We start from the raw sequence: 12,244 nt of genomic DNA on the forward strand, positions 1-12,244 counted from the left end.
GTGTGTCTGGTGGTCACTCACTATATAATATATTATGTACTCCTGGCTCCTGCTATAACCTATAACTGGCACTGCAGTAGTGCTCCCCAGTCTCCCCCACAATTATAAGCTGTGTGAGCTGAGCAGTCAGACAGATATATATAATATTATATATAGATAATAGATGATGCAGCACACTGGCCTGAGCCTGAGCAGTGCACACAGATATGGTATGTGACTGAGTCACTGTGTGCTGTGTATCGCTTTTTTCAGGCAGAGAACGGATTATAAAGTAAACTGCACTGTCCTCACTAGTAAACTCTCTCCACTCAGTCTCTACACTTCTACAGTAACAGTACTCCTCCTAGTCAGCTCCAGTAAATCTCTCTCAGTCTCTTATAATCTAAATGGAGAGGACGCCAGCCACGTCCTCTCCCTATCAATCTCAATGCACGTGTGAAAATGGCGGCGACGCGCGGCTCCTTATATAGAATCCGAGTCTCGCGATAGAATCCGAGCCTCGCGAGAATCCGACAGCGTCATGATGACGTTCGGGCGCGCTCGGGTTAACCGAGCAAGGCGGGAAGATCCGAGTCGCTCGGACCCGTGAAAAAAAACATGAAGTTCTGGCGGGTTCGGATTCAGAGAAACCGAACCCGCTCATCTCTAATATATACTGGTGGTCAGCAAAATTCTGCACTGTCCTCCTACTATATATACTGCGCACAACTAAAATGCAGCACAGGTATGGATGGATAGTATACTTGACGACACAGAGGTAGGTAGAGCAGTGGACTACTGTACCATACTGCTATATATATACTGGTGGTCAGCAAAATTCTGCACTGTCCTCCTACTATATACTACAATGCAGCACAGATATGGAGCATTTTTCAGGCAGAGAACGTAGATATTTTCAGCACACTGAGCACAGATATTTGCAAGCACACTGAGCACAGATATTTGCAGCACACTGAGCACAGATATTTGCAGCACACTGAACACAGAAACTGAGAGAACGCTGCACGTCCTCTTGCTATTATCTCCAATGCACAAGTGAAAATGGTGGCGACGCGCGGCTCCTTATATAGAATACAAATCTCGCGAGAATCCGACAGCGGGATGATGACGTTCGGGCGCGCTCGGGTTAACCGAGCAAGGCGGGAAGATCCGAGTCTGCCTCGGAACCGTGTAAAATGGGTGACGTTCGGGGGGGGGTTCAGATCTCCAGGAACCGAACCCGCTCATCACTAATTGTGAGGTGTTCAGAATAGACTGGAAATGAGTAGAAATGAATGTTACTGAGGTTAATAATACCGTAGGAGCAAAATTACCTCCAAATTCTGTGATTTTAGCAGTTTTTATGTTTTTTTCAAAAATCACTCAGATCCAAAACCTAAACCAAAACATGAAACGGTGGTTTTGGCAAAACCAAGCCAAAACCAAAACATGAAAGTGGAATTAGAACCAAACACAAAACACGAAAAGTGCCAGCCGCACATCTCTAGTTCTGTTGTTTTCTATGAAAAGTACTTCAGAGTTTGGCCAATGGTGTATTTGATCATATTTGTGATTAAACCCATGTTTTGAACTTCTATTTGAGCCAACACTCCCGTGTTTTGTCTGGTAAATTGAAAAGTTGACCAAACACTCCTGTATTTGCAAATTCGGACAAACATGGAGCTTAGTAAATTTACCCCTTATTGTATTTGTCTACTCCTCAGACTGGTTCTTCTGTATTTTTTGTATTTACAATAAAAAATATTGTCAAATACAATAGAAAAAGAAATGAAAATGTGCTTGTTGCAGATCTTATTGCTTTTAAAGTTTTGTGTCTTTCTATACAAAAATACATATGTAAAAGCATTTTTATTTTTATGGCAACAAAAATTATATTTTATTATTAATTTTTTTCATTACTTCTATAAAAGACCATGAAGGGAATCAGATGTATATACTGTAAAGGAACATGAGTGAGCTCAGGGGCATGAGTGGCAAAACAAATGGCCTGAAATCTCAGAAATAAAATGGTTGCAACCCTTCTGCGATTTTGGCCATGCCCCTGTCCGGGATTCTCAAAATAAAATGTTGGTAACCATACAGGGGGCTATACAAGCAGCAATTCCTCTACATTCTGACATCATGGTTGTCTCTTTCAGTGCTTCTGCTTTAGTACTCCAGAGGGGCCAACAAGATGTAGGGACTCTCCCTCTCTACAATCACTAAACGTGCAGTTTCTGCACAGGACAGCTGTCTGCCTTCTTATAAAAATGGGGATGATTTCGCCATCAGCACCATGGGGCTTCTTCAGTGGCACATAACTTCTAGAGTGCCCCCCTTCTCTTTAGCAAGAATGGCTTGCTTCACCCCCTCCTTCCACCCCCCTTCACACACACATTATAACTACAGACGGAGCCACGCTCATCTAATGCGGCTCTATCGCAAGCGTACACTCCCGACGCGGCACAGAGATGCTCCCATTGCAGTGAATGAGGTGCGCTGAGATAGGTGGGACTCGGCGTGCGCGCTGCAGCGGAGATGGAGCCAGGATTAACATGGCTCCATCTGTACTCCTAGTGGCCTACCCACTGTCAGGAGCTCCCAGGGGCTTAAATTGACCATAACCCTCAAGTTGCAAGAAATCCAATTCTTTTATAGACTTAGATACCCATGTGGTGTCTCTATCTATGTTACTGGTACACCAAAAGGCTACACCCACCACTGATGATGAGACGGTCCATATCATACATTATGGAGGCTCTCTCTTTTTCCTCCTGTCCTTTCGGTGATGGCTACAAACAAATCACATTTATATATATCACTTGGGCATACTTACTCCCATAATAGTGTCGAGATTTGGCTTTACAGTGTTGGTAGGACATACTAAAGTGGTATTATGGTATACACAATAGAGAATATTGGGGGTAATTCAGACCTGATCGCTAGGCTGCGTTTTCTCACAGCCTGCGATCAAGTCCGAACTGCACATGCATATGCACTGCAATGCGCAGGCGCGTCGGACGCCTGCACCGGGCATCGGTGCATAGCGATGGGATGGTGCGGAAAAAATGATCGCACGGGTGAACGCAAGGAGATTGACAGGTAGAGAGCATTTGTGGGTGGCAACTGACCATTTTCTGATAGTGTCTGGAAAAACGCAGGCATGTCCAAGCGTTTTCAGGGCGGGTGTCTGACGTCAATTCCGGTCCTGGACAGGCTGAAGTTATCGCAGTGGCTGAGTAAGTCCTGGGCTGCACAGAGACTGCACAAAATCAGTTTGTGCAGCTCTGCTACATATGCATTCGCACACTTGCACAGCTCGAATACCCTCCCCCTGTAGGCGGTGACTATCTGATCGCAGGACAGCAAAAAACGCTGCCCAGCGATCAGGTCTGAATTAGGCCCATTGTCTTGGCTATTATTAAAATACTGTATGCTTAGTTCCTGCTTCAGTGGCCACTCATAATCCCTTCTGTGCATGCATGACTTGACATTGCAGGGTCATCCATGTGTAATGCATGAGTGCCAGATTAACAAACAGGCAGAGTAGGCACGGAGAGTAGGCACTGGCCTATGGGGTCCTTTTAGGGGCCCCCGCAACAATGAACCAAAATAATATTGATTTGATCTTGAAAGAAAATTCCAATCAAGCTTTCTTAAATTGTTTCCAAAAGATAGAAATAATGAACTAATTGAAAGAAATGAAAACTCTACATTCAAGATTATAGAGAAAATACTGTATTAATATAATGATGTAAATGTACCCATTAAGAATGAAAGTACATAAACCATAGACATCAGATTCACATTGCAGTTTCCAGATCGCAGACTGTTGCCTAGGGGCCTCTGAAGGGTTTAATCCGACACTGATTGGGAGCCTAGATCTCAATTAGCACATGCAATAAAAAATAAAAACAACAGGGAAGCAAAAGCATATTGGTTCCCCCATTGTGCTTCTTAGTAGCTGAATGTGGCACTTCCAAAACCTATATTCACAATAACTGCACCCCAACAGGAGAGAGCTACTGGGGCTTAGAAGAAAACTAAAAACATAACTGTGTGTATCAACCTGACCAGGTACAGGCTGTAGATGACACACACGCAGATTCATACCAAGATGCGTGCAGCTCTGCATGTTGGGTAAAATACTCTCATTTTCTGTGCACACTTCTTTTAAGATATATATACGTCTGATTCAAATCCAGCCATGCATCAACACCAGTTCACCAGTTTATCACAAAATGCTACCAGAAGAAAAGGGAAACTTACTAATTACAGTACCTTGGCCCAGAGCCGGCCCTAACCAATATGATGCCCTAGGCAAGATTTTGGCTGGTGCCCCCTAGCACCACCGCTGGTTCTGCCTCTGACCTTGCACCTCTTTCCCAGCACCATCACCCCTCACCCATACCAGTCCTTGTACCCCCTATATTTTAAATAGGAACAGTTCGCACATTTGACGCACAGCCCAAAAAGGGGCATCTTTTTGCTGGGAAGGGGCATGGCCACACAATAGTAACCCCAATTCCAATTACGCCACACAGTACTGCAACTTTATTCACATTTTATCTTGCGATAGTGTTCATAATTCATATTACATCCCACAGTAGTATCACTTTACCTTATAAACTTTACTCCTCACAGTAGAGCCCCTTATTCACATTACATCACACTGAATTGCTCCTTATTCACATTACACCACAGCTTATTGCTCTTTATTCACATTAGATGACACAGTAGTGCCCTTTCTATATGCAACGCCACATAGTAGAGTACCTTATACACATAATGCCACACATTAGTAATGCATTTATACACAATTACACACAATAATGCCCCTTACACATATGAGTCACATTAATATCCTTATAAACATAATGCACCTTACACATTATGACAACCTTTATTAATGCCCTTTTACACATAATGTCCATTACACATATGCCGCACATTATTAATGCCCTTATACACATAATGACACACATAGTGCCCCCTACACATTTGCTGCACATTATTAGTGCCCCTATACACATAATGACACACATACAGTAGTACCCTGTTACACATATGCTGCACATTATTAATGCCCTTATACACATAATGACACACATAGTGGCCCTTTACACATATGTTGCACATTATTAATGCATTTTTACATGACACACATAATGCTCCTTACACATATTCTGAACACTACTGTACAACCAACCCACTCACATGCACACAGCACTCACACTTCCACTAACACTGTGACCTCTGCCTCTGCTTGGATACAGATGTGTCCTCACAAATCTTGCATCAATGCTAACGTTGGGCACCTTTTTTTTAATGAAAATGCATCTTATTTGCATTGCTATGTGGCTAGGATGCACAAGCAGCTTCTGCTGATTAAACTGATATGCAGCATGCCTATATACTGTGTGAGACTGGCTGTATCTGCATATGAAATGCTACATACAGAATATAGGCATGCTGCATATCATTTTAATCAGCAGAAGCTGATGATGCCCCTAGGCATATTAAATGCCCTAGGCAATTGCCTAGTTTGCCTATGGCCGGCTCTGCCTTGGCCATTAATGGGTTAAGTAGAAGAAAAAAAGTGTCGTTAAAAGGACAGTTTAATCAAACCAAAGGCTGTGTTTACGCCTGGTTACTTACGTGCAGTATGCCAATATGTTTTACTATATAAATTAGAGAAAAAAAAGGGTTATTGTTCTATGTTGTTTCAGGCTGCTGTTTATAGTATTTACTACTACAGAATCGCACAATGCCTGCTCTCTGAAGTGGTGTGTCTGAGTAATTGTATTTACCACTGAAACCTTTCACTGACCGACCATTCTGTACCATTGTTCAATGTAAGACACAAAGCACCAATATCCATAGACCACAGAATAAATGACAGTAATTCAGTGAAAGCAGACTGCTCAGTATAATGCTTTCCATATACCACAAGCAAGCACACTAATACCAGCAACATGATGAGTAGGGCTCCCATAAGTCTCTGTTTTCCCAAAATGTAGTTGTTGTGGGAAATCAATAGCCTGAAATATTTGTTTTTGCCGATATTAGGCTCCTCTATTAAGAGGTGAGGGGAAAGAATTCCTAGAATTGAAAAGGTAAATTCCTCATGTTTGCTGACTTTATTGTAAAAAAACCTATATATAGAAAACAAATCCCCCTCTGTGCCGCTAATGGAATTTAATTTTATTTCTTTCAGTCACAATGTATGCCCACATGCATTCTCATCCTCGAATGGAGGCAAGTGCATTATTCACAAGCCATAAACATGCTGGCCTTAATATTAATCTATAATCACATAACCAGATTCATACTTGCCAACTCCACTCATGAGTTTCAGGATGCGCTCCCAGGGGTAAATCGCTGGCCCACAGGGGTTCAGGGGAAACCCCCAGTGGGCCCCACTGCCTGGGGTCCCACCTCCTCTTTGAGGAATCAAGTTCCAGACTGTCTACTTGAATTATACATGTGTTACCTTATACTGCACATGACTGTAGTGTCTTATCTACAGTACAGTGCTTTTATAAATCTGGTACATTATCATGCAGTGGACTAGCAGTATTTACTATATATATTTATTAAGGGTCCCATTGGCCACACCCCTAAACATGGGCCCCTACCACTGCATTCCCTTGGTGGGCCCTTCTGACACTGGGCGGGCCTGCTATGATTCTCTCATACATTACAGTTTGTTAAGCTACCCAAGTTTCACCAGTGTGCATGGAAATATTTCTGGTTTTATATGATGTAAATAATAATAAATGCAATATTTCTGTACAAGTTTATGTAAGATAATCTTATTATGCTTGAACAATTTGTACTTTGATAAATTGTTTATTGTTTATTAATTCTAGTAGGTCAGTGAACACCTCCTGGAATCACCAGCGGCTCCTTGACACCTCTTCTCCTTCAGCCAGTAAAGAGGGAGACAATGCACAAGCAACACCACAGCATCGTTAACAGCCCTGGGGGTACATTTACTAAGATGTGAGTTCTATTTAAGATGAGATGTTGCACATAGCAACCAATCAAATTCCACTTCTCATTTATCTAGCATCTTCTAGAAGATGATACCTGGAATCTGATTGGTTGCTATGGGCAACATCCCATCTTACATAGAACTCCCATCTTAGTAAATTTACCCCTGGAATCACCAGCGGCTTCTACACCATGGGGGTAATTCCAAGTTGATCGCAGCAGGATTTTTGTTAGCAGTTGGGCAAAACCATGTGCACTGCAGGGGAGACAGATATAACATGTGCAGAAAGAGTTAGATTTGGGTGGGTTATTTTATTTCTGTGCAGGGTAAATACTGGCTGCTTTATATTTACACTGCAAATTAGATTGCAGATTGAACACACCACACCCAAATCTAACTCTCTCTGCACATGTTATATCTGCCTCCCCTGCAGTGCACATGGTTTTGCCCAACTGCTAAAAAAATTCCTGCTGCGATCAACTTGGAATTACCCCCCCCCCATGTTCTGGGCTGAAGCTAGCAAAGAGGGAGGCAACAAGTGAGTGGCACTATACCCGGACACTTTTAGGGACAGTGGGGGTAATTCCAAGTTAATCGCAGCAGGAAAATTTTTAGCAGTTGGGCAAACCTATGTGCACTGCATGGGGGGGGGGGCAGATATAACATTTGCAGAGAGAGTTAGATTTGGGTGTGGTGTGTTCAATCTGCAATCTAATTTGCAGTGTAAAAATAAAGCAGCCAGTATTTACCCTGTACAGAAATAAAATAACCCACCCAAATCTAACTCTCTCTGCACATGTTATATCTGCCTCCCCTGCAGTGCACATGGTTTTGCCCAACTGCTAAAAAAATTCCTGCTGCGATCAACTTGGAATTACCCCCCGTGATAGGGTAAGAGAACCTGACTGTGAACTTAGGGGGTAGTTCCAAGTTGATCGCAGCAGGAATTCTGTTAGCAATTGGGCAAAACCATGTGCACTGCAGGGGAGGCAGATATAACATGTGCAGAGAGAGTTAGATTTGGGTGTGGTGTGTTTAATCTGCAATCTAATTTGCAGTGTAAAAATAAAGCAGCCAGTATTTACCCTGCACAGAAATAAAATAACCCACCCAAATCTAACTCTCTCTGCAAATGTTATATCTGCCACACCTGCAGTGCACATGGTTTTGCCCAACTGCTAAAAAATTTCCTGCTGCGATCAACTTGGAATTACCCCCTTAGTGTGCCGGGCTCTGTCCTCAGCCACATGTTTTACACTTTCACAAAAAAAGTTAAAATGTTTTAATTTATTTGGTTATATTTATTTAATTATTTGTATTTTACTTATCACTGCCTTATAATATTTACACATTTAATTAATTTCTCACATAACACAATTAACACTTCTAGTCTGTTTTTACTGTTTGTACCTATTACAATGTTTTGCAGAAAATATGTTATTGAAGATGTTAAAAGTGGCACCTGTAAAAGTAGACAAACTACACATCATCTGCTCTGTAAATGCAGCTTTGCACTGGCTGTACAGCGCACTCTATGGATGTGTGCACTAAACGCATTTTTTTGCGGAGTAGCAGCGAAAAAAAGTGAAGAAACAAGATTTCTGTTTGTGGAACAAGATTATCATAATGTGATGAACAGGTGGACTTTGCAAATGTAATGGTATTCCTTGGGTGCATGGACATACATCTACATTGCATTATCTCTGGTCTCATACTATAGATTTGTAGCTATGCATTGTATGGTGTAGAAGCACATTTACAGGTGCACTCCAAGTATTGTATTAAAAGCTTCAAACACATCAATAGGTAATACAGATAGTCAATATATCCTCTTACTCTTAAGCCATAAATCATGCTAAACAGAACAGTACTCAGTGACACCATCAAGTGGAGACTGCTGGAACTCCAGTCCCGAGCCTGGATCGCGAGTGTTCCCACATGGCAGTGGTGTAGATTGGAGCACACCACAGACTGTCACAGAGGGACAGCACAGGCTGCGATAGAGGCTGGGGGCCCCTGCCTATTCTGGCAGTCCTGAGGCCCACAATTTCTGATGGCAGACGTGACATTACTTGTGGACACTGTGCAGCCCATCAAAGGACACTGTTGAAAACCCAAAGTAGAAGTGATTGCACTTTGTATTGCCTACCTTTTCACAATGATTGTGTTTCAGAGGCAGTAGCCAGTAGCACAGCCACTGCAAAAACTCACCCACCAAACCCCCTGCCGATTGGTGCATTTTTGTTACTTGGAAAATAGTGGCCTACACTATAAGGAGTAACCTTAGCATAGTTGGCAAGCAGATATTAGGAATTTGTTAGTCCTTAACAGGGGGCACAGAAAAATAAATGTATATTCACCCATATCTGGAGTTGTATGCATATTCAGTGTGACCTCCCCATGTGTATGAATGGTTTACTACTAGACCTAATCATCGTTTCGCAGGTGCACCTACCCTATGTGTAAAAGACTGTCCTCCAAACAGGTGTGTTTATGCTTACTGTACGTCCAGGTCTCCATGACCCCTAGTTCCACTGGCACACCCTCACTGAAGTTTGCCTGCATGAGAATGAGGAGATTTATTAAGCAGAATCACTTGAATCATCAGTAAACAAGTTAGACAGTGACGGACAATGAATGCGCCTCAACAGAGTGGTACAACAAATCAACGTCGCCACTATGATAAGCGTGATCCTAAACAGCAGAATATACAATCCTTTTTCTCGCATGATGGGGAATGCCCACAGCCCACCCACTGCGATCGTGCTTAAATTGTGATCGCACCACAATTTCAGCTTGATCACTGAAATTGTAGATGGCTCCTGACTGTGAAGCCTGGCTGCGATGGCAGGAGGCCCATCGCCATATTTTTGATTGAAGAGGCTGCGTGTGACGTCATACAGCTGCCCCAATCTCACCCATGCAACCCCCCCCGTTTGGAAGCCACCATCCATTTCCCTGCCGCCGCCTCTGAAACGCCCTGTCTATGTCTTGCGAGTGGAGCGTTGCCGCCCCCCTCCCACCCCGCAAATGCCAATATATCAGGAATCATGAGCAATTCACTTTAGGAAATACAGGATATATTGTATTTTTTTGTTAAGATTTATACAATGTAGTGTATCATTATCTCTCCCATACAATTAATTTCCCTTGCATATGTTAAGGGTACAACTATATCTCAGAATAGTGTTTTTATTTAAAGAAACCTATTAGGGTTTGTTTAGTAACCACAATCATAAGAAATAATTGGGGTACCCTCATACTAGAGTTTGTACATGTTTAAGGCCCTCTTTTCCTGCCATGTAAGTGACTTATATAAGAGATAATAAAAAAAAAGAAAGTTGTTATTATGAAAAGAGTTTTGGTATTTTGATCATGCCATATATTAGCATCACACAGTGTGACACGCAAGGAAATTTGTTATTATTAATATTATCCTTTATTTATATGGTGCCACAAGGGATCTGCAGCGCCCAATTACAGAGTACATAAACAAATAAGCAAAACAGGAAAATAATGACTTACAGATGAAGACAATATAGGACAAGTACAGGGTAACTAAACATAGCTACAGCAGCAGACGACACTGACATAAGTATTGGTGTGGCAGAAAACCGCAGGATTTGGTGCCATTGAAAACAGTTTAAGTAAGAGAAGGATTAGCACATGAGGGTTGAGGACCCTGCTCGTGAGAGCTTACATTCTAAAGGGGTTTTTAATTCACATTTTCAACTTTCTGCATATCTTAACCATTTTGTTTTAATTTTCCTGTCTTATCATTATGATAATTGATGGTAACCAGAAAGTACCATTTCTATTTACTCTTTAATAAAAATTATAATTTACCCTCTACTCAGCGCACCTATTACAGACACATTTTTCTTTCTTTCCAAAGTAACCTTGTAACTCTGTGTCTATGGTAGAACCCTCTTATTTTTGTTGAAAGTGAAGTGCGCTGCTGTGCAGACTCCATGTTGCCAGTGCTCAAGGAAAGCTTCATTCCCTGTACCAAGATGGCCACCTGGGCTACTACTGAGCATCTTCAGCATAGAAACATAGAATGGCAGATAAGAACCACTTGGCCAATCTAGTCTTGAGACTGTGTGAGAAGCATCTTGAGACTGAGAACTGCCATAGTGGTCTTCCACTTAGCTCCAGTGAGACCTGAAATTACCTGCTGATTTAGCAGCTGTTCCAGCACCCTGCACCATTACCCGGTACCTACATACACTCACTGGCTGGTGAGCTGTATGACACTATGCTCCATTCCATCTACTAATGTGTGTAACAGTGAGTACAGCTATACTTGCTTTATCTTCAATAAAACCACTCCACTGCTTAATAACAGATATAGGCATACTCATCTATTCTGCGATGTGTACCGCAAGGGGCAAATAGTGTGTCAGCAAATTAATGTAAATTAATGCTCATTCACTTCTATGGGTGAACGCCGGCTGCAACTAGTCTCAGCACAGCGTATAATGCAGCTTGCCTGTTTGTACACATTGCAGCAACAACATGGCTGGCTACACATGTAACAGTGTACTTTGAAGTTGTAAAGCATCGGCTGCTGTGTAAAGAAACTCTGCTACATCCTCAAACATGTACACACATATTTCCAAGAGGTTACAACAAAGAAGTAACTTTAATTTGATTACTTTCTAAAAATAGTCATTCTTTAATAATTTGAAGTCAAGAAAAATTAATATGACTTCAGAATGTTTTATTAGCTCTAGATTTGAGCTACACTACAGGCACACAATGTGTAAGTACACAAGCCCCAAACTACTAGAACACCCACAGCAGCATACAGATGCCCTCTTGAGTACATGTAGACACTGCTATAGAACAGAGTGAAAACAACATTTACCAGTGCAATGTAGCTGCACAACAGCAGTTAAAAGCACACAAGCTATACAATTATGTCTTTTGTAAGAATCATATATACCATTGGTCTTAAACCTGCGGTCCTCCAGCTACTGTGGAACTACACATCCCAGCATGCCCTGCCACAGTTTTGCTATGAAAGCATGCTTAAACAGAGGCAGGACATGCTGGGATGTGTAGTTCCACAGCAGCTGGAGGGCTGCAGGTTGATGACCCATGATGTATACAGCATACTTACCTACTCTCCCGGAAGCTGCGGGAGGCTCCCATTTTTTGGGGTAGCCCCCCGCACCCCCGGAAGAGTGGGCAGGTCTCCCGCATCCTGCTCGCACCCTAGTGATGCGAGCAGGATGGAGAGATAACCTCCCGCATTCGCGGGTC

The 12,244-nt window shown here is 42.3% G+C and overlaps 1 long non-coding RNA gene across 2 annotated transcripts in view; it reads right to left on the reverse strand.

Annotated features, from left to right (window-relative positions):
- Window positions 1-12,244, reverse strand: part of LOC134928148 (uncharacterized) — a 196,425-nt gene that overhangs the window by 170,947 nt on the left and 13,234 nt on the right. For both annotated transcript variants that reach the window (XR_010177840.1, XR_010177841.1), the window contains exon 2: window positions 9,432-9,535. This is a non-coding gene — a long non-coding RNA (uncharacterized LOC134928148). The remainder of the gene's footprint in view (window positions 1-9,431; window positions 9,536-12,244) is intronic.

This window comes from Pseudophryne corroboree, chromosome 5 (genome assembly GCF_028390025.1).
Source record: "Pseudophryne corroboree isolate aPseCor3 chromosome 5, aPseCor3.hap2, whole genome shotgun sequence".
NCBI classification, from domain to species: Eukaryota; Metazoa; Chordata; class Amphibia; order Anura; family Myobatrachidae; genus Pseudophryne; species Pseudophryne corroboree.